The sequence below is a fragment of the Salminus brasiliensis genome, chromosome 10 (assembly GCF_030463535.1).
Source record: "Salminus brasiliensis chromosome 10, fSalBra1.hap2, whole genome shotgun sequence".
Taxonomy (NCBI): Eukaryota; Metazoa; Chordata; class Actinopteri; order Characiformes; family Bryconidae; genus Salminus; species Salminus brasiliensis.
The window spans coordinates 38,487,822-38,511,679 of NC_132887.1; the positions used below are offsets into that span (position 1 = coordinate 38,487,822).

The 23,858-nt window shown below is 45.3% G+C and overlaps 1 protein-coding gene across 1 annotated transcript in view; it reads right to left on the reverse strand.

The window, feature by feature from the left end:
• Positions 1-23,858, reverse strand: part of dlgap2a (discs, large (Drosophila) homolog-associated protein 2a) — a 244,433-nt gene that overhangs the window by 197,383 nt on the left and 23,192 nt on the right.

The window sequence follows — 23,858 nt, forward strand, 5'->3', positions numbered from 1 at the left end:
TAGCCTTTTTTCAGGCACCAGAGGCATCCTCACACCCGGTAACAGCATCTGTGCCTGCGATGGTCAGCCTAGAGTTTGCTTTCAGCAGCTCTAGAAGCACCCTTGTGCCGGATAACAGCATCAACACCTGCTTTGTTTGGCAAGCAGTAGCCTTTAGCAACTTCAGAGGACAACCTAGTGCCAGATAACATCATCAGTGTCTGCTTTGGTTGGTTATCTTTACCTTTTAGCTTTTACCAGTGGCATATCGGCTTGGGATGATCTACCACCAGGAGTGCCCTTGGACCAGATAACTGCAACTTTGCTTGCTTTGGGTGGCAAGCGTTAGGTTTTAGCAGCTCCAGAAGCGGCCTTGTACCAGTTAATATAATCAGTGTCTGCTTCGGGTGGCTAGCGTTATCTTTTAGCAGCTTCAGATTAGCCCTTGTGCTGGATAACAGCATCAACATCTGCTTTGATTGGCAAGCAGTAGCCTTTAGCAACTTTAGAGGATGCCCTTGTGCCAGATAACATCATCAGTGTCTGCTCCCGGTGGCTAGCGTTAACTTTTAGCAGCTCCAGAAGCGGCCTTGTGCCAGCTAACAGAAACAAGTCTCTTTATTGGCTGGCTAGCAGTAGCTTCTAGCAGCTCCAGAGGCGCCCTTGTGCCAGATAACAGCATCCATGTCTGCTTCAGTTGGCTAGCATTAGGTCTGAACAGCTTCAGAGGCGCCAATGTGTCAATTCACAGCATCAGTGACCCCTTCAGTTGGCTAGCGGTACCTTTTAGCAGCTTCAGAGGCCTTCACAGGCCTTGCACTGGATAACTGCATTGGCGTCTGCTTTGGTCAGCTAGATTTTGAGATGCCTTCACGCTGGATAACAACCTCAGGGTTTGCTTCGGTTAGCTTTTAGCAGTAGCTTTTAGCTTTTAGCCTTACTTACGTTTTATTCCGAAGCAGCCGTTGAGTCAGGACTGTGATGGGGCTTTGGAATAGGCCCGTTTTCCAGCTCTGTTTTGGTCAGTTTGTCAGTTCCATGTACCGGACTCTCATTATTCAACTTCTGCAAAGACGATGCAGTTTTCCATTCTGGATCGACATTCCGAAATATTGGAAAATAGGCATCCGTGGATGGAATAACGATGTATGAGTGTATATACGTGCATCTCTGACCGCAGAATTGTGGATGAATTGGAAATGCAGCCGAGAGTCATTTGTTAACATGCCTTGGGTGTTGGTAACTCTCTCGATTCCAGCTGCAAGCCGAGAGATTAGTGGAGGTGTAAAGTCCAGCCTGGCCCGAATCCCACCCTAATGCCTGTGATGGATGCAGAAGCTGCTTCTGGAAAGCAGGCTTTAAATAGTGAACGGCTCGACATGGCTACACAGAAGCATAGAGCAGGTATGGTTTGTACCGGGGCGAAAGGCGGGCCTGAGTTGGAGAATTCTGGACAGAATTATCTACCTCACTCTGCTTCAGGGAATCTCGCTTCTTTCATAAATCTCACAGAGTGTCAGAGGTTTAGGTCAGAAACTGCAATTCAGCCTGAAACTGAACAGCTCAGCATTTTTATACGATGAGGAGTCACAAACAAGAAACGCCTGGTGCTTCAGAGCAGGGCCTGGTCCTGGAGGACCTTCAGCTCTGCACATTTTAGTGCTTTCCTGCTCTAGGACACCAACTTCAACTCGGCACTGGCTTGTTAATTAGCCGATTAGCTGGACCATGTACACTGGAAGCTGGGTAGACCCATTGTAGGGCTGGGCAGGTGGTCCTCCAGGACCAGGGTAAGGAACTATTGCTTTAGAGGAGGTTGAAAGTGGTCCACAACCCAGAGACGACCCAAACATCTGGACACCAAGAGTTTGGATCACGCTCGTATGTGTAGCAAGATAAAGACTGTCCACAAGGGGGCACTATCAACAAATGTAGTTTGCTTTCATTGGACGAGACCCCCGGGTAGGCATATGTTACAGTATGTGTGTAAGACAGCAGCGAGTGTGTGTGCAGATACACCATTACGCTTTGTGGCTGGTCGTGTGGCTGGTGTAAGTGTATCTACAGCCCCTGCTGCCCTCAGCCTTAGATACGAGCCATCTGTCTTTATCACTGTCCACCTTATTGCTTCAGATAGAAGAAGCCCGGGCAGGTAGAGGCCGGCCAAAATCCCAGTGTAGGCCAATATCAGCCCCCAACGTGGTCACTCTGTACTGCTCTACTGTATATGTAGTGATAAGTCACTGAATTAAGCTAAACTGGAGAGAAGTGAATCCAGTCAAACTGAATTGAATTGAATAGAAATGTAGAAGCCGAAGTGAACTGACCTGAATGGAGAGGGATTCTACTGAGCTGTAAATAACAAAACAGAAGTCAGTTAAAAAGAACTGAATTTATATTGAACCGAATTCAACTGAACTGAACTAATGTAAACAAAAGTGATGTGAACTGAAATAAATGTAATGAAAGTAAAACAAACTGAATTAAGTTGAAACACAAAACTAAAGACAAGACAAGAGAAGTCACCTGAACTGATAAGATCTAATCTGATAGAAATTTAGCTGAAGTGGTCTAATTTGAGCTAAACCGGATTTGAAACTGAATTAAAGTTATCTGAATTGAACTAAACTGGCAAAAGCAAAGTAAATGACTAAAGCGAAAATGGACAAATGATGAAAACCAGCAGAATATAACTGTTATGAACCAAAGTAAACTGAACTGAATTACGCTGAACTGAACGAAAGCGATTGCAACTCACAGCAGATGTGAACTGAACTGTATTAATATAAATTTGGCTGAAGTGAACTAAACTGAAGTGATCTGCGTTGAGCTTGAATGTACTGAAATAAACTGATCTGAAATGAACTGAATCAATCTGAACCGAATCAAACTGAACTGAACAAATGAAAACAAAAGTGTGAACTGAAATAAATGTAATAAAGGTGAAACAAACAGAATTAAGCTGAAAAAATGAAGACAAGTAAACTGAACTCTAAAACTGGATCTGAATCTGAATTAAAGTGATGTGAATTAAAATGAACAGGCAAAACTGAAGAAATCAGGTATACTTTTAACTGAACTGAGATATTTTCTACTGAATTAAAAAAAAGAAACAGTAGAAAAAGTACTAAAGTGAAAAGGGAAAACGTGATTTTACACAAACTAAACCAAATTGAACTGAATTAAACTAAACTGAACTAATGTAAACAAAAGTGATGTGAACTGAAGAAACATGTAATGAAAGTAAAGCAAAAAGAAAGAAGCTGAATAAAACTGAAGACAAGTCAACTGAAGTCAGATGAGCAGATATGTCCTAATCTGAAGCAAAATAAACTGAAGTGATCTAATTTGCGCTAAACTGGATTTTGAAAGCTACGAACCAAACTGAACTGAATTCAGCTGAACTGAACAAAGACGAGGGCAACTCAGCTGATGTGAACTGAACTGAACTGATATGAATTTGACTGAAGTGATCTGCGTTGGGCTTGAAGAATGAAATGAAATAAACTAAACTGAAATGAACTAAACCAAATTAAATTTAATTAAACTGAATTGACAAACTCAACTGACGCAAACAAATAATCTAAATTTACATTTACGGAATTTAGCAGACGCTCTTATCCAAAGTGACTTACAAAAGTGCTTCGCTATTTACTCAAGAATTGAACTGAGGGTCATTCTACTGAACTGAAGAGAGTCAATCTGAAGTCAGCTGAGCACAATTGAATTGAACTGAATCAAACTGAACTGATCTGAACGTAATTAAGGTGAACTGGATTAAGTCGAACTGGCTGAGCAGAAGTAATCTGAATCGAGCTCGCAGTTATCACAGGAAATGAGCAGAGTAAAAGGGTAGTGGAAGTGGAAAACCTGAGCTAATGTGAATCGAACTTGATCGGCTGATCTGAATTCAAATAAACCGAATGAATCCATTTAACCTGATGTGAACTGAAATAGGCTGATTTGAGGTGAACTGAGCTGAAATGGACTGAACTGAACACAAGTCAGCTTGTATGGGAGGCTGCCGGGCCTGGAGGTTTTAGCTGTTGGAGAGAGAGAGTGCGGTAAGGGCAGACGCTGGCGGGAGTTTGTTTGTTTGTTTGTTTGTTTATTGGTTGAGTGCGTTTGTTGTCAGTAAACACAGCACATGGCACACAGCTTATCCCCAATCTGCATTGTAATGATAGGCAGAGAGAGCTGTTAGCTGATGGCTTATCACGGATTGAAGGGTTTGGTCAGTAAAGCCCAAAACATCTCTCCACACACACACTCTTACACACACACACACACACACACACACACACACACACACTCTCACACACACACACACACTCACTGTGATATATGCAGGCAAGTCGTCCGACATGTCGAGCAGCTAAAATACAAGCATGCGCAACACACACACACACACACACATACACACACACACACACACACACACACAAGCTACATCAAACAGCCATAACATTAAAACCACAGACAGCTAAGGTGAATAACAGCGATTATCTGGAGCTCATGAAGTTCCAATAGCAAGGGACGGGATGGCCGAGTGTAAGGCCAAATTTTGTTATGGCTAGACATGGGGGGTCAGTCCCTAACAAAAAAGCTCCAAGTAAGGATGGACGGTGAACCAGCGACAGGGTGATGGGTACCCAAGGCTCACTGATGCTCTTGGAAGGCCCGTCTCACAACTTACAAGACTTAAAGGATCTGCTGAACGTTCTGGGGACAGATACCACAGGACACCTTCAGAGGTCTCAGAGGTCAAGACCTCTGAAGGTGTCCTGTGGTATCCGTCCCCAAGATGTTACATGTCGCGGCAACATGGCAACAGGGTAAAATAAAGCCAGGACCCGCCGGACCAGGCCACCTTCTGTCAGATCGACCCAGACAGGACAGCCTCCGTTGCCCCCCTGCTTCAGAAAGCCTTGGGAGCTCCTCTTGGTCAGATGTACTAATGAATTGTGTGATGAGGGTCATGATCCGTCCGGCACAGTCCATCCGGGCCAAACCGCTGACTTAGAGAGGTCACCGCCGACGCAACAACTGCATCACACTCTGCATTTCCGCCTCTAGCTCATGTCCTGTGTGTCACACTGACCATAGGTGCACCCCCCCACCACCACGTTGGTCCACTTCATGTGGAAAACACAGGTCTGTCTGGAATTAGATTAATAATTGGCTTTGCATGGCCGGAGGAGAGGTCAGATTGGAGAGGGACTAACCACACAAATGTCACGGCACGCTCAAACATGGCCTTTAGCATTAATACACACACAAGCACACACACACACACACACACACACTGTCCAATTATAAGGGGTAAACGAAGGGTTCTGATATGATGACTTGGCACTGTGACCTGTGGATGAGGTAGGGTGGTGATTTTCCAACATCCTCGCCTCACCAGCGCGTTTGTCCCTGCATGCAATCAAATTCTCATAGCAATGTTCCTCCAAAATCTAATACAATGTCTTTCCTGGACAGTGGAGATAGTTACTCCAACAAAAGCAGGATAAACTCTTTTTTAAATACCCTTCATTTCAGAAGAAACAATGAATGAGCAGGTGTCCCAATACTTTTGTCCAAATAGTGTACTTAATGTGAGGAAAAGCTTAGCTTTCGGATTGGATTAGCCAAAAAGATAATCCAATCTAATGAATAAAGCATAGAGTGTTGTATTAAGTGCCGGTGTCTTCTGCACTGAAGCCCATTATAAGGAAACAGCTTAGCGCTGAGCGTTTTAGAAATGCTCCTGGGGAAAACAGGCTTAGGCTTGTTTTAGACCATGAGGACAATCTTCGTCCAGTCTTTTTTCAGACAGGGTTTATGAGTGGTCAGGCTTTACAGAAGCTATTGTTTTAAGACACTGTGCCACTGAAGAGAACAATGACTGTTAAGGAATGAAAGCCTCAATATGTCTAATCTCACTCATACTGCAGAGTCCAATTCAAGAGCAGAACACCAAGACCAAAACTTTGTAAGAGTCAAGTCCAAGTGAAGACAGAGAGCAGGGTACACCAAATCTGAGTAAAAAAGAATAGGTAGTCCTCAGGTTCGAGAAGTCAAGACCAAGACTTTGTAGTAGCCAAGTTAAGGCCAAGATCAATATTTTGTAGACGGCAAGTCCAAGTCAAGACCAAGACTTTGTAGTAGGGTCCAGGTCAAGTCAAAGACTAGTTGAGTCCAAGTCAAGAACAGGACTTTTACTTGAGTTTAAGTGAAGACCACAACTTTGTAGTAGTCAAGTCAAGGCCAAGACCAATATTTTGTAGAAGTCAAGTCCAAGTCAAGTCCAAGCCAAGTCCAAGTCAAGACCAAGTCAAGTCCAAGTCAAGTCCAAGTCAAGACCAAGTCAAGTCCAAGACTTTGTAGTACAGTCTGAGTCAAGACAAAAAAAGACAAGTCCAAGTAAAGAATAGGACTTTGTCTTACTTGAGTTCAAGTAAAGTTCACAACTTTGTAGTAGTCAAGTCCAAGACCAAAAGTCCAAGACCAATATTTTGTAGAAATCAAGTCCAAGACTTTGTAGTAGAGTCCAAGTCAAGACAAAAATAAACAAGTCCAGGTAAAGAACAGGACTAGTAATATTTGAGTTCAAAGTCCAAAACTGTACAGTAGTCAAGCTCAAGTCAAGACCAAGACTTAGCAGTAGAGTCTGGGACAATACAAAAACTTTGTAGTACTCAAGTCTGAGTCAAGATAAAGACTTTGTAGTTGCAGATACTTTGATGTAGTCAAGTCCAAGTCAAGACCAAGATTTTGTACTACTTAAGTCAAAGTCAAGAACAAGACTTTGTAGAAATCGAGTCCAAGTCAAGACCAAAACTATGCAGAAGTCGAGTTAAGGTTAGGACCAAGACCTTGTAGAAGTCAAGAACAAGATTTTTTAGTAGTAAGATTTACTTGAGTGGTACTTGAGTCTGAGTTACAACAGACTCTGCAGTTGTCAGGTTCAAGTCAAGACCAAGACTTTTTAGTGGTTAAGTCTTGTGGTTTAAGTTTTAGGATTGATTCAAGGGTAATGTTAATGTTAAGGTTAGGTTTAGGGTTAGATTTAAGATTTAGGTTAAGGTTAGGGTAAGGATTAGGAGTTAGGGTTGAATGAAGGGTAATGTTAAGGTTAGGTTTAGGGTTAGATTAAAGGCTAAGGTAAGGGTAGGAGTGAGGTTAGATTGAATAGACAGTGATTTACATTCAGATTCTGATTAATTACGTTCAGCATTTAATACATATTCAGTTGAATGTTAGTTGAATGTCCAGTGAGCATCTACGAGGCCTCTACAATGGACCATCCCAGTAAAGTGATCCCATAGTTCGGAATTGTGTGAATCAAACTGAATCAAACGGAATCAAATGGAATCAAACTGAATCAAACGGAATCAAACTGAATCAAACGGAATCAAACGGAATCAAATTGAATCCCAGTCTAATGTGAAATCTTTCCTTAAGAACTGTAATCACTGAGGGGTCTGAGATTTTGCTCCCCCCCAGTCAGAATAAGCAGGTACTGTACAGGTAACAAATTACTGCAAAGTAATTGGACCCCCGAAGGTACAAAACCAGTCTTGAAAAAACAGTCAGCACATTCACTTTCCCAAAGCAAACGTACTTATTCCTTATTAAATCTCTTTAAATACGAGCCTGGAGTCAATCTAGGACTTAAAGAGAGTGCACACTCAACCCCATCTCACCCCGGCCACGTGTGTGTTCTGTGTGTGTGGTGAAAGTTAGAGTCTGGGCCTGATGAGGGGCATCATCATCCAGGCTGATTTTACAGTCAGACAGAGATAAAGTAAATCAGTGAAGCTGTTAAAGGCAGAGCTGAGGGCAGCGGCGGCCGACGCTCTCCATTTCCCTAAATGGGCGGTAAAGCAGACGGGCCGCCGTGAGGCCCGGACACAGTGCAATCTTTCAATCTGGAGTTCACACACACACACACACACACACACACACACACACATAAACGGCCCAAGATGATGACTGCAATCTGCTGAGCCGGAGGGAGAGAGGATCAACTGCAGAAAGGAGAGATGAATGAGTGTGAGCTGTGTGTGTGTGTGTGTGTGTGTGTGTGTGTCTTGTGCTTTGCGCCACTTAAAGGAGAACTCCAGTGACTTCTCATAATGTCAGCATAATTAAACAGTGGAAGGTGAACTGACATTCAGAGTGAGTTTGGTGTTCTAGATAAACTTACAGAACTGTCAGTCCTGTTTACAGTGACGGTGACTAGAACCAGACATCTGAAGAGTTGAAGGCCTCACTGCTGAGAGTAACACTACTGCTGAGTGTAACACTACTGCAGAGAGTAACACTACTGCTAAGAGTTACACTACTGCTGAGAGTAACACTACTGCTAAGAGTTACACTACTGCTGAGAGTAACACTACTGCTGAGAGTAACACTACTGCTGAGTGTTACACTACTGCTGAGAGTAACACTACTGCAGAGAGTAACACTACTGCTGAGAGTTACACTACTGCTGAGAGTAACACTACTGCTGAGAGTAACACTACTGCAGAGAGTAACACTACTGCTGAGTGTAATACTACTGCTGAGAGTAACACTACTGCTGAGAGTAACACTACTGCTGAGTGTTACACTACTGCTGAGAGTTACACTACTGCTGAGTGTTACACTACTGCTGAGAGTAACACTACTGCTGAGAGTAACACTACTGCAGAGAGTAACACTACTGCTGAGAGTAACACTACTGCTAAGAGTTACACTACTGCTGAGAGTAACACTACTGCAGAGAGTAACACTACTGCAGAGAGTAACACTACTGCAGAGAGTAACACTACTGCTGAGAGTAACACTACTGCAGAGAGTAACACTACTGCTGAGAGTAACACTACTGCTAAGAGTTACACTACTGCTGAGAGTAACACTACTGCAGAGAGTAACACTACTGCTGAGAGTAACACTACTGCTAAGAGTTACACTACTGCTGAGAGTAACACTACTGCAGAGAGTAACACTACTGCAGAGAGTAACACTACTGCTGAGAGTAACACTACTGCAGAGAGTTACACTACTGCTGAGAGTAACACTACTGCAGAGAGTAACACTACTGCTGAGAGTAACACTACTGCTAAGAGTTACACTACTGCTGAGAGTAACACTACTGCAGAGAGTAACACTACTGCTGAGTGTAATACTACTGCAGAGAGTTACACTACTGCTGAGTGTTACACTACTGCTGAGAGTAACACTACTGCAGAGAGTAACACTACTGCTGAGTGTTACACTACTGCTAAAAGCCCTAACATCAGCCAGACTGTTTTCATACGACTGACAACACTGACTCTAAATGTGAGCACTGAATGAACTGCAGAGTGCTTATGAGGCTGGAGTGAATTCGGTGCACTGTGGGGACAGAGTGTTCAGCTACTGTGAGAGAAACAGAGCAAGAGAGGAGAGAGAAGAGCTGAGTGCAGCAGTGTGACTCTGCTGCCACCAGCAGGATATTATTATAATAATTATTTGATAGCATGTAGAAATTCTGGCCTGGTTCACTCTTATTCGTCTCCTCACTCCTTCTCTTTACAGCAGTTGTGTTTAGCAGGTTTGTCTGTCACTGATGAATCACCTCAACGTCCCGATATCTACAACCTGAGAGGAAGGTAAACAGACTCAGAGGGATTCTGCCTTCAGTTTCATTACACTAATTCAAACTCACTGTAGCACATCCTAGTGAACACAGTCGTGCAAGTGGTCTTGCTGGTTGTTGGTTCTAGTCACCACCTTGTTTGTTCTGAGTGGTTGCCATGGAGGTGGTTGGTTCTAACCACCACCTCAGTATAAATGAGCAATGGTGGTGCAGGTGGTTCGTTCAAATCACTCAGATCACATTTGTTATGAGTGGTTGTCATGAAGGTGGTTTGTTCTAATCACAACCTGATTTTTTTGTGAGTGGTTGGTTCTAATCACAACCTCAGTTGTTTTGAGTGATGGATGTGAAGGGGGTTGGTTTAAATCACCACCTCAGATGTTCTTAGTAATGGATGTGAAGGGGGTTGGTGCAGGAGGATGATTCAGATCACCAACTCCTTTTTTCTAAGGGGTTATCACGAAGGTGGTTGGTTCTAAACACCACCTCAGTTTATCTGAGCAATGGTGGTACAGGTGGTTGGTTTAAATCACCACTTTAGTTGTTCTGAGTAATGTGCAGGGGGTTGGTTCTAATCACCACCTCAGTTGTTCTTAGTAGAATGTATGGAGGTAGTTGGTTCTAATCACCACCTCAGTTGTTCTCAGTAATGGTTGTGCAGGGGGTTGGCTCTAATCACCACCTCTTTTGTGTTTTGGTGATTAGAGCCAATCACAGTCAGGGGAAGGATTCGGTATCGGAATCGGTAGAGTTTAGGAGTTCTGTTTAGCGGTTGGTGCATACTCTTAACTTAAACCACTGCAATGTTTTATCCAACAAGACCAATACTGTTTGGCTTCCAGGGCCATTCTTAGTAAATACATCCCGGCCCACACACACTCTCACCGAAGTATGCCCCCTACACACACACACCCCCCACACACATTGACTTCTTTTCATTTCCTCCATATTGGGCCACTTGTTCTGAACAGCAGCTAACTCGTATATAATATCCTTTCAGTCTGTCACCTCTGACCCCTGCTATCTACAGCTCACCACTCCATCTACACACTGTCTGTCTGTCTCCAGGCCATGCAACACCTCTCTTATCTCACTCTCCCTCCTCGCCTTCTTACATTCCCTTCAGTTACACCCCCCCCCCCCTCGCCCCGTCTAGACAGTCTACTCCTGACACACTTCCTGCCTTATTTCAAAACAGAACCTCAATTAAACCAGCTTCTTAATATTTAAAGGAGCTACATGTAAGATTAAACAAGTCTGGAGGCTTTTTCTTTTTGCTTCCAGTCTGTGGTCTTGTAATGAAATTCGACTAGGTGTTCTTCTTACATACCTGCATGACCCCTACTTCTCAACCGGCAGGTGCAGTCACAAACAAAATCCTACTGGAAGAGAGCAGCTGCCAGTCAATTTCTCCAATTTCCCCAAAATACTGTCAATCACTTAAGACATGGTCGATATATGAGGTTTGCTTCTTTAGTTTTGCACTGGAGCTATGAGAGCAATCACAGACAGGGGTTTAGAACTAATCACAGTCAGGGAAGAAACAAATGAGAAAAGGGTTTGGAACCAATTACAGTCAGAGGGTGGTCTTAGAAGAAACAATGTAGAGAGTAAAACCAAACACAGCCAGAAGGAGGCCTAAGAATAAACAAGGCACTGGCGGTCACAGAGGTGGTTGGTTCTAATCACCGCCCCAGTTGTTCTGAGTAATAGTGATGCAGGTGGTTGGTTCTAATCACCGCCCCAGTTGTTCTGAGAAATAGTGATGCAGGTGTTTGGTTCTAATCACCGCCCCAGTTGTTCTGAGTAATAGTGATGCAGGTGGTTGGTTCTAATCACCGCCCCTGTTGTTCTGAGTAATAGTGATGCAGGTGGTTGGTTCTAAGTGCCACCTCAGTTGTTCCGACTGGTGGTCATAAAAATGGTGGGTTCTAATAACAGTAGTTTTTGTGGAGGTGGTTGGTTCTAATCACAGAACTATAGGGGGAAAGGTTTGTGCACCTTGTGTATGTTATCATGGTGCTAGAACACGAACAACACCTTATAACCTACATAGAAACACTCTTGCAACCATCTGAGAAATCATAACCATCACCAAAACACTTAGCAACACCCAATTAAGAACCTGGGATATCATAACAACCACCTAGCTACACCCAAAGCTCCACTACAAAACTAAAGCAGCAGATCTAGGCTACTAACTAATTATGAATTCATTAACACATCAATAATTTGATTATAAGATATTAATTAATTAATTATAATATCTAACATAATATCATTTTTTCATCCAGTAATACTATATTTCTGTCCCACTCCCTCTAGCCAAGCAAGGGTGAGTAAATCCACATTTCTTAAAAAAAAATTAAATGTAGTACAATTAGGGATATGTTTGTGGGTTGCCCTGGCAACTAAGCGATTGAACTCTCATGCATGGCAACACACTATCCCTAAACCCTCTTCAAAACTTTATTTCTAAAGGGAAAATTGCTCCTAATTTGACCGACACTGAAAAACGAGAATTTGGGCTAATAATTGTCGACCAATTACCCGCTTAAAATCACCACGGAAACTGAGCCTATTAATTACACATAGCCTTTAGACTGAACAGCGCTGTGATTTCAGTGAGTCATGAGGTGGACAACTAACATTAAGTCAACAGTAGAAGTCTCAGAAGAAGTTTCAGGGAGATTCTGTGAGTGCTGTTCAGTACTTTTCCTGGTCCAACACGGAGGCCTCGACTCCCGGAGGTCCAAATAATTGGGGTATACCATAGCAACCATCTAGCAACACCCAAGTAACCACTTAAAAAATACCATAGACATGACACAGGAACATCCAACAACCACCAGAAATACCAACCTACGTGGCAACCAGCTAGGACGAACACTGAGATGCCATAGCAGCCTCATAGCAACACCCTAGCAATACCCAAAGCAACATCCAAGCAACAACTTGGGATACTCTAGCAACGTCATTGCAACACCCAAGCAACCACTTGGGATGCCATAGCAACCTCATAGCAACACCCTAGCAATACCCCAGCAACATCCAAGCAACAAATTGGGATGCCATAGCAACCTCATAGCAACACCCTAGCAATACCCAAAGCAACACCCAAGCAACAAATTGGGATATTATAGCAACCTCATTGCAACACCCTAGCAATACCCAAAGCAACACCTTAGCAATATCCAAAGCAACACCCAAGCAACAACTTGGGATACCATAGTAACCTCATTGCAACACCCTAGCAACCACCTAGCAACACCAATGCAACCACTTGAGATAACATAGCAACCACACTGCATCAGTGATATTAACATGTGTAAACACCCCAGAAGCACAACCACCAGAAATGCCAACTTAGGGTGGGTAGCAACCACCCAGGACCACCGAAGCCAGAGGCTGGGATATCTCAGCAACCACTCTGCACATTCTTCAGTAAATGCTCTCTGTATTTCTGTAGTGAAAAAGGATGTTAACCAAATTAGAAGGTGAGCAGAGGAGATGGTGGACCTCAGTACTGACGAGTGGCTGAGGTGATTAGGCAAATGAGATCACTGTTCCCTTTTCTACATGATAAACAAACCCCAAAACAGAGCTGCTAATTAAACTGCTTATACAGACGATCGCTTGTACGCCCCTCCATCTTTGGCCCCTGCGCCACGTCTTCCTGCAGAGAGGCTCGGAAGGAAGGAATTTTCGGGGGGGAAAAAAAAAAACACTGCAGAAAAGAAAAGGAAGGGGGACAAACACCCTCCTGCAGCTCGTTCGCTTACAGTCAATTTAACGTCACCCCTGGAGTACAGAAAAATAGAGATGGGGTGAGATGGAGAGTGCGCATCGCTCCCTCATTCCTGCACACTTCAGCAGGCACGGTACCGAGCGGAAGATTTTTCATACAGCGCGAGGTGACGAGGGAGCGCCTATAAACAACTCCTGAAGGTGGAGATTGCAGATAACACTGTGCAACCAGTAGAAAGAGACACTCTCCCTAGCGCTGGCACTGGCCCCAGTAAAGGTGATACCAGACTGTGGATGCTATCAGCCGTCCTCCGTGATGATAGTGTGTGGATGTGTGTCGGTTGAGAGACAGCAGCGAGACGAGTCCCTTACACTTGGCTGGTGATGAGGCCTCTAATTAAAGCCGTTATCACCTCGGCGGACGATTATACCACCTGCCCGTCAGTTTCAGACTGACGACTCGCACTGTTCCACTGGAGACACCAGTCCCCCAAACACCGGCGCTAGAAACACTGAGAGACACATTCTGCCTGAAACTGACAGCTAAAATGTTCCTAACAACAACAGCCAGCCATATCATTAAAACCACTGGCAGATGAAGTGAACAGCACTGATTATCTGGTTCCAGGGGCGCCCGTCAAGAGGTGGGATCCACATAACAGGCTGCAACAGAACGGTCAGTCCTTAAAGGGGATGTGTTGGTGGGGGTGGGGTGTTCCCGGTATGATGGTAGGCTGTGACGCCAGGCAACCAACGCACTCAGAGGAAAGCGTCGGGCACCCAGCTCTGATGCAAGGGAAAGCCATCTACCCGGTCAATTGTGCTCCTTCAGGCTCCGGCTGATGATGGCAAGCAGCACAACCCCGGCTTCAAACCAGCGATTCTCAGGTCATGCTGTGGTCAGGACTCACCAACAGTGCTCCAAGAAAGGGCAACCAGTCCAAAGTTTGACACGACCCATTTAGGCCCACCTCACAACTTACAGGACTCCTCTGGATCCTCAGGACACCTTCAGAGGTCAGAGAGAGTGCAGTCCATGCTTAGTCAGAGCTGAGTTTCAGGGTCACGAGGGAAATACCAACCTACCTATCTAGACCCGATCCTGGCAGACCGCTGTCCAGTTCTCATTTTTGCTCAGTTCCAGCTCTCGCCACTCTCCGGCCAGGTAATCGAGGGCCGTAGGACACCAGTTACATTGCTCATGTGTGTGGAGGCCTGACATAACAGTGTCATTGAGTTAAAACAGTCTTGGCCTGACACCAGAGTTTTCCAGGAGGTTCCAGGTCTACGCAATACGTTGTTGAGCTAATTTGATTAAATGCAAACTGGGCAGAGATCCAGCTAATCTCCTCATAACAGCTTACCTGACATGGGAGGAAACCTGAGGCGACACTGCAGTCCCGAAGGAACTGAGCCAGCCAGCGCTGGCCTTCAAGCGACAACCCCTTAGTCCTTCTTGCTTAGCGGATCAAGAAGACCCACTCGCAGTCCCAAACACCAACCAGCCCAAGCATTACTTGCCCAATATTTCGTAGGTTTCCCTATGTGTCGCCAAGCCAGCTCTGATCCATTGAGGCACGAACACCACAAGTCTTCTTCAAGTGTCCCGTGGCATCTGGCAGCAAGACGTTAGCAGCAGATCCTGTTAGCAGCAAGTCCTGTAAGTTGTGAGGTGGGGCCTCCATGAGAATCAGTGAGCCTTGGGCGCCCAAGTCCAATCTGTCGCTGGCTCATTGGTTGTCCTTCCATAGAGCCTTCCATTTGGTGGGTACTGACCACTGCATATCAGGAAGGTCTTGTGGGGTGTTCCTGTACTGTATGCAGTGGTCAGTACCTACCAAAGGTTCTCTATGGAAGGACAACCAGTGAGCCAGCGACAGAGCCTTGGGCGCCCATGAATCTTGGGCGTCCTTCCTTGAAGCACTTTTCCAGGAACTCCTCACAAGATCTGCTGATGTTATGGAGTTACCCATTTGTCTGGCCCAGTCGCCTAGTCATCTCCAAATTTGTCCCTCGTCACAGTGTCTCGTCTCCTTTTCCTGCTTCCAGCACAACCATTCTTCTTCTTCTTCTTCTTCTTCTGTGATCCGTCTTCTCGGTCCGATTCTCTTGTTTTCCACTCTTACCGAACCTGTTCTGGCCCACGCAGGTCTTCCCCAATTACCTGGTAAATATTATGGAACCTGTTACAAAAGGAGCTGGGCAACAAAGCCAAAGATGTGGCCAGATGGTGCGGCCACAGGTGCCCGTGTTCAGTCGCTGCGGAAACCTGAAACGGAGCCAGAAGATCGAGTGCTCGCAGCGGACGAGGTTCTGGAAGCGGCCAGGCGTCTAAGCGGAACAGCTGTTCCTTTAACAGAAGCAAAAACACATGGAAGGAAAGGAGCGTGATTTTTCACTGTTTCATACGTGACTTTTTTCCGGGGAAGGGATTGAAGGGCAGAAGGAACCTGGGGCAGTTCCGGAGGCGTGAGGAACCGTGGATAAGATCCGTAGCGGAGTAGAGAACACTTCACACCCAAGCTGGTGTAGGATCCCATGCCAAATGCGTTTCTCGCTAGCTGGCAAAATGGGAATGTGTCTCAGCAGGGGGTGATTTAAGCACAGAATGGGCTGAGCTACGAGGCGTAACAAAATGGCATTGTGGGAAAATTGTAGGGAGGCAATGCCAACAGTGGCAAGAATTCCATTTGGCCTAATGATGACCTAATGCGGCGTCGTACTGCGGATGTGTTACCCTTTTGCTGCTAATGCGCCCCCTAGTGGTTGAAAATTCCTGCCCAGTCCTGCTGGGCTGATGATGCTCACACTGTTTGCCGAGGCGACGTGCTAAGCAGAAAATCCTCTGATTGGCTCTGTTCTCCTTTTTCCAGTACACTCTAAGCCCCGCCTCCACACTTTAGTCATCAACCCCGTAACATGCTGAGAGGGTTGGAGACCCTGAGAGGAATCGTGGGTGGCTGTACTCTTTCAAGGCCAACCGCCATTCACCCTGACAAGGGTTACAAGCTGCAAGTGTTGCAACTGCATTTTGACTAAGGTGGGTGCAACATGTCCAAGCCAGCGAATCAGGACAGAGCTCATTTACATATATCATATATGTCTTATATGCACCCTTTAACCTCTTTCCACAGCCACCCGGTAGTGGCCTTTGTTATGGGTGGATTGGTAATCCACTGGTCACATCCTTTCTCACTAGTCAGTAGTTGGTAAAAGTGTCCAAATGTTTGTGGACACTCCTTCTAACTTTAAGTTGCACCCATTGCTGACACAGACGTGCAAATGCACACATACACACACACAGGTTGTCTGGTTCCCGTAGACAAGTATTGCCAATAGAATAGGACTCTCTGCCATGAACATGAATCTATTGGCACCATGCTGCCTAATGCCAGGCGTGGGTTAGAGAGGTATAAAGCCCCCCAGCATTGAGCTGTGGAGCAGTGGAAGAACTTTTGTGTTTTATGGAACTCCAGTACTGGGATGAGTTGGAGAGTGACCTCACCAATGCTCTTGTCTTGCCTTTCCTGGACAGTAGAGCCAGTTGAAATGAGCAATAAATGAGCAGGTGTCCCAGTACTTTTGTCCATGCAGCGCGTCAGTCCTACTGTGGCCTCCTTTATTGATGGATACACTATGTTTATTTTTGCGTGATAATCACAGCCTCTTCACGTTCCTGATGTAATGGCTCCAGTGTCTGCACATACACTGTATATCTGTTCCCTCCCAAGCAATTCCATTCCGCTACACGGACAACAGGCCGCTTTCCATTTAATCAAATTAGCTCAAGGAAGACTGAACTCACCCCCTAAAGAACCACGACCACAAGAAAGCTTCAGAACAAATGAGCCCACTGCTGCCTACTGTGTTGTCCCAGCCCTAACGCACCTCATTTATCTTGATTATGATCTGCTGAGGTGAGTCAGGTGGGCTGCAGAAGGGAGGACATTCGAATCTGCAGCGCTGCAGCCCTACAGGACGGAGGGTCGAGACTATTAGCAGGTTCTGAGAAGATTCATGTTGGTCAGCTGATGGTATTACCTTGACCCCACAAAGAAAGGGAAAGTTAGTCAATGGTCAATGGTGGGATATTTATTCTATGTCCAAATGTTTGTGGACACCTCTTCTAATGAATGCATTCAGATGCTTTAAGGTGCACAGATTGCTGTCTGCCACTAGAAGTACTGCCAATAAAATAGGACTTTCTGGAGCTGCCTAATGCTAATGCTAGGCCAGGTGTGGGCTAAAGGAGGTATACAGCCCCCAAGCAACTGTGTTCTCATGATCATGGAGGCCCCACCTCACATCTTACAGCAAATGCTACACCAGGGGAGGCCCTCAGTGGTCTTGTGGAGTCTATGCCTTGACAGGTCAGGGTTGTTTTGGTGGCATGAGGAGGACCTACACTATATTGTTCTACAGCTGATAGCTAATGGAGTAATGTAAGGGGCTACTTAAAGGGCTGGAAGGAGAACGAGCATGTGTTTTAACCAGAAGAGCAGCACCTGGATCAACTAATCCAGCAGTAGTAAGTGCCTTCAGACAAGGCTTTAATCAGTTGAGTCAGTTGAATTACTGGAGAAGCAAAAGCTCTGAGACACACCAGCCCTTTGTGGACGAAACCAGGGACCTAACTGCAGTATCTCACACAGCTTTCGGCAGGTCCACCAATCAGTCATCCTGTGAAAGACCAGTGTGGAGAGGCAGAGAGGTTACAAAGCCCATCCACTAGGAGCTTTAACAAGTCGCTTTGGGGCTCTGAGGCAATTTGTGTGCTTATTCCAGCTTCGTCCAGCAGCTAGCGGCGTCCCAGGTTCTGGAATCATGAAAACAAACAGGTTTACTTCATTTTTTCTTACTTTCCTGAGGATCTGATTCACTTTTCAGCCTGGACTGGTATTTAAATAAGGCCAACACAGGGGAGTCAATCAGAACAGAGGTCATTTACATACAGTATTTCATATTGGACATATGGACATATTTGTGTCCATCTGATTCAGAGAATCTGTAGAAATGACGGCTTTCATCACTGAAGTCTTTCCTTCTCTCTCTCTCTCTCTCTGTCTCTGCCTCTCTCGCTCAATCAAGCTGTGCTCAGCAGCAGGCGTATAAAAGCTGAAACCGTCAGCGTCGACAACGTCGCCAAATCAAACAAAAGCAGCAGAAACTGCTGAACAATTAAGATGATAAAAGCTCCTGACCGCCGCACCGGCCTCCTTTCAGTACAACAGTGTACTCTTCACAACAGACACACACACACACACACACACTCTTTTCCAGGTTTCCCAGGTTTAGAGGAATGCTCTCTCTGAAGATCTGGGTTCACACACAGACGGCTGATTCTTTCATCATTTCAGAGTCTGAAGCGTCACTCAGTCTGAAATCAGAACAGTTCAAGGCATGTGTGTGTTTGTTTCCTTGTGTTTGTGCAAAAAGTATGAAAGGAAACAAAAAGGGAAGATAGGAAAAGAAAAACTGAAAGAAAAAAATGAAACATAGAAAAGAGAGAAATATAATTTATAAAGAAAGAAAAAGATATATATATATATATATATATATATAAAGAAACAAACAAACAAACAAACAAAGAAGAAGAAAAAGAAAAAAAGAAAAGAGATACATATAATAAACATATAATAAATATAAATATAAAAATGTCTTTCTATAATTGAATCTAATATAATAAATCTAGAAAAAAAGAAAAATAGAATATAAAAAAGGAAAAGAATAAAATAAAGTAAGAAAGAAAAAAGGAAGAATGAAAAATGAACCCCCCAAAAAAGTAAAGAAAATAACATAAAGAAACAAAACAAAAAAGAAAGAACAATTTAACCCAGAAAATAGAAAAACTGAAATTAGAAAAATATAATTTATATAGAAGAAAACCCAAAATAATAAAATTTATAAAGAAAGAAAGGAAAAACTAATAGAAATAAACTAGAATTTATTAGGAAAAAAAACAAAAAAGAAAGTAAAATAGAATTTATAAAGAATGAAAAACTAACAAAAAAAGAAATTAATAAAGAAAGAAAAACTAAACCTAGAAAAAAATAAAGACAAGGAGGAAACAAGGAGAAAGAAAGAAAGAAAGAAAGAAAGAAAGATAATGGAACTGTAAAATAGAAAAAAATGGAACAGAAAGAAAGTAAAACTCAACAAATTAAATATAAATATAAACAAACAAACAAGAAAAACTGAACCGTAACAAAGAGAGAAAGAAGTAAAAGTAAAGTAAAGCTGTTTTCTAGTCAATCTAATCTAATCTAATCTAATCTACTATCAGATCTAAAGAATTTGTAAGTGAATATGAACTGAATTCATCCTCATTCTAACGCCTCTCAGATCCTCCTCACCATCACCAGGCTGCTCCCAGCTCGCCTCAGTGCCAGCACACCAGACATGACTGGGTCACTTGGCGATTAACACTGCGGAGGAAACGGCCGAGTCTCACAGATAATTCAGCACTGAGTGCTAACAAGACCTTTCCTGGTTACCAGTACAGCGCCATTCCCACAGCACGAGCCTCCACTTCCACTGGAGACGTCCTGCCACTGCTAGCTGTCTCCGAATACAGCCCTGCACCCAGAATACAGCCCTGCACCCAGAATACGGCCCTGCACCCAGAATACGGCCCCGCACCCAGAGTACGGCCCCGCACCCAGAATACGGCCCCGCACCCAGAATACGGCCCCGCACCCAGAGTACGGCCCCGCACCCAGAGTACGGCCCCGCACCCAGAGTACGGCCCCGCACCCAGAGTACGGCCCCGCACCCAGAGTACAGCCCTGCACCCAGCTTCCCAGCTGTGATCATTATTAGCAATTACGTAACAGAGCTGGACTGTTTCCTCCAATCCACACACTGGCCACTTTATTAGAAACACCTTCTATTCATCAAGTGTTTTACTCGATGGTTCTTCCTCCTTGGCGTTGCCAGATCTGCATTATCCAAATTGGGGTAATGATACACTTGCCATGTCTGATCACCACCCCCATCTGATCAACTCCCCAACTCATCCCAAAAGTGCTGGATGAAGCGCCACCATCCGTCATTCCAGAGAACACTGTTCTTCCACTGCTCCACAGCTCAGTGCTGGGGGGCTTTATACCCCTTTATACCCCACGCCTGACATTACAGGCATCAGGGCGGTGTGGGGTGCTGCCGAGGGCGGGCCCACAGCTCTCCCCCGCCCCCTCGCTGCCACAGTCTGACATGGTCTGATGGTCTGCCTGTCTTCTCATTGCCACGCTCCGGGAACTTCAGCTGAACCCGAGTGATGTCACACTATGGCGCGTTTGATGGATTAAAATAGTTACGTGCCGCCGCGAGATCAGCAGAGGAGTGGAATTAAACGACAGCCGGCACAATAGCAGGTTAACCTGCACTGACACTGTCTTCAGTGTCTCCATAGAAACAGGACGAAACCATGGTCACTACTTCCTCCTCCGAACGCCAAGCTCAGCATGGGCAGCAGAACAGACAGCAGAGAGAAACCAGCCTTCTTACACCAGTTCTGTAGACCATTCTCACACTCATTCTACTCACTGGCCACTTTATTAGAAACACCTACCTACCCTGTGCTTCCACCACTGGCCACTTTATTAGAAACATCTACCTACCCTGTACCTCCACCACTGGCCACTTTATTAGAAACATCTACCTACCCTGTACCTCCACCACTGGCCACTTTATTAGAAACACCTACCTACCCTGTACCTCCACCACTGGCCACTTTATTAGAAACATCTACCTACCCTGTACCTCCACCACTGGCCACTTTATTAGAAACATCTACCTACCCTGTACCTCCACCACTGGCCACTTTATTAGAAACATCTACCTACCCTGTACCTCCACCACTGGTCACTTTATTAGAAACATCTACCTACCCTGTACCTCCACCACTGGCCACTTTATTAGAAACATCTACCTACCCTGTGCTTCCACCACTGGCCACTTTATTAGAAACATCTACCTACCCTGTACTTCCAGGGTTAGCTTAAGTCGTTGAATGCACTGATTAGAAGGGGTGTCCACAAACATTTGGACTTTTAGTCTGCCTGTATATACACCAGACAAGGCCTGTCATAGAGAGGTACGCAGTTGTAGCAGTTGTACGCTGTGTATCCTGATCATCTGCCTGTCATTCAGTGAAAGCCAAGCCCCGCGGCCCACTCTCCTGCAGCTCCTCCAGCCAGCTAGCACACTCGGCATAATGCATAACAATTACGCATGCATATTTATAAAGCTTTGTTTGGATAAATGCCCTCACTGTCAACAGCGGCGCAAACGCACGGGACACAGATATTCAGATCTGAAGTCAAACTCTGCAGCAGCGAGAGAGAGAGAGAGAGAGAGAGAGAGAGAGGGTTTGATTAGGGGATAAAACAAGGCCGTAGCGCTTCAGCTATCTGGAATGACATTTGGCTGCATTAAAGCCTGTCGATGTGACCTTATGCAAATTTTTTGCCTAGCATGACACGGGCTGTGAAACCCTAGATCAGCCACTGGATCTCTTTCTTCTCTTTTTTTCATCTTCCTCGCTAATCCTGCCCAAGGTGGCTGCGTCCTCCATGCGTGCCGCTAAGCTCGTCCCCTCAGCTCAAGCAACTGTGCGAATTCCCCCAAATCCAACTATTCCTGACGGTATCTGCCAGTTCTCAGTGTCATCATTTCCAATACTCACCTGCTGGCTAGCACTCCCCACGCGCTTCAGCCAGCGCTGGGAGGGTGAAGGCTAGCCTGTCTGCTGCTATAGCATTTGAGCTGGCTAAGTCTGAATGGAAATGCTAAAGGCCGGTTCTGTGCGGCATCATGCTAAGCCCGCTATCGGATACTGCACTGCCCCCACTGTTTTGGACACAGACTAGGACCTCGTTCACACCTGGATCCTGTGTACACCTGGTCACTTCATGGCCAAGTCCACCAGGCCAAGAACCGCAGGTCTAGCCCACAGTGTGGACAATGGCATGAGCTGCACAGTAACGCTGGGATTCTGTACGGTTTCGGCGTGGAGCCGATCGCAGAGTTATTCATGCGATGCAGGACGACGGTAGCAGATGCTGCCTTATCTTTCTTTCTCCCGGCAATACTGTGGACTTGTTCTCCACTACAGGCCAATTCTGAGATGGAACGGCCTCTTTTCCCCCAGCAGCAAAGTAAAATAGCCACTTCATATTGAATATGTCAGAGCAATCTAGATCTCCGGGCTCAGAGATAACAGGAAATAGGAAATGTCTCCCGTTAGCGTCCAGGCTGAATGGGTGTTTTGTAGATAGCCTGAAACTCTATCCTCCACTGTGTTTCCAATAGGGCCTAATTGGTATGACTAACACAGCTGAACATGGCACGCTGCCTTCAAAAGGAAATCCAACAGAACCAGGAAAACGGGCCGATTCCAAAACCCCAAAACTGTTACATCACAGTCTGGACTCGTTATAGCTACACCCCCAACGTTTACATCAAAACCCCGCCCACTGGAGAAAGCCTTTCGAGGGTAAATGCAATGGCTACTTCAGCAATGTGGTTGCGTCAGTCGGTGCCTGCTGACCACAGCGTGAGGGAGACTATGATAAATGGTACGCACTATTAGGGTGAATACGGTACTTTCGCAAGCGTGGGTGCCACCCGGAAGCCTCTAGGCCACAGTTTGGCGAAACCTGGAGTATTGCTGTGGTAACTGTAGTCTTGTTTGCCCCTCTTTTCTCCACTCTCTCCTCTGTTTTGTGACCCCTAGTATAAAAATATTAAGCCCGAACAGCCTGAAGATTCCTAAAACCCGCGTTTATGTCAGTCAGGAATAATTCATAACCTCTCAGACGACAAGCTCGCCAATTTCCGCGCCTTTACAACTCTCTGGCCAAGGTCAAGAAGCCAAGATTAGCTGAGATGAGAGCTGGACCTTCTAAGATTCTGAGTCATGAGCCAAAAAAGCAATTCCCACATAACAATAAAGGAGATACCGCCAACCTCATACACCAATTAAAGCTCCAATCAGGAACTGCCAAAACAGCACCAAAATACCGCATCACTGCAGCCATAACAAAAAGCCCACGTCTACGGATTGAGCGCACCGGAGAACTGTACCGTCTGCTAACGTCAACAGGGGGTTTTGAGGCATTTCTATCAGTCGATTCCTCGTGGAGAGTTCGCACAACGTAAAGGGCAGCTGGTGTTTCCAAAAGTAACTAAAGAAAAATGACCAGAAAGGTGAGGCTGACTCCACAGCGACTCGAAACTGTATGCTAACTGTCCATTTCATCAATTGCAGGCTTAAGGCATCTCTCTGGTGGACCAAAACCTGGCCCAACATGTGCAGTGATTCCTGATTGGGGCTTTAACAGTGTTTCTGGGATTTCATCAGCAGCATTGAACCACACAGGAAGAAAGCACTGCAGAAACTCTGCACTGCTGAAGCTCGGTTCCTCAGCTCAGGTTCTGGAGGGCCACGGCAGCATACCTTCAACATTTACCCTGCCTCGGCATGCCTCGTTAAGACCGCGGTCATACTAGAGCACTG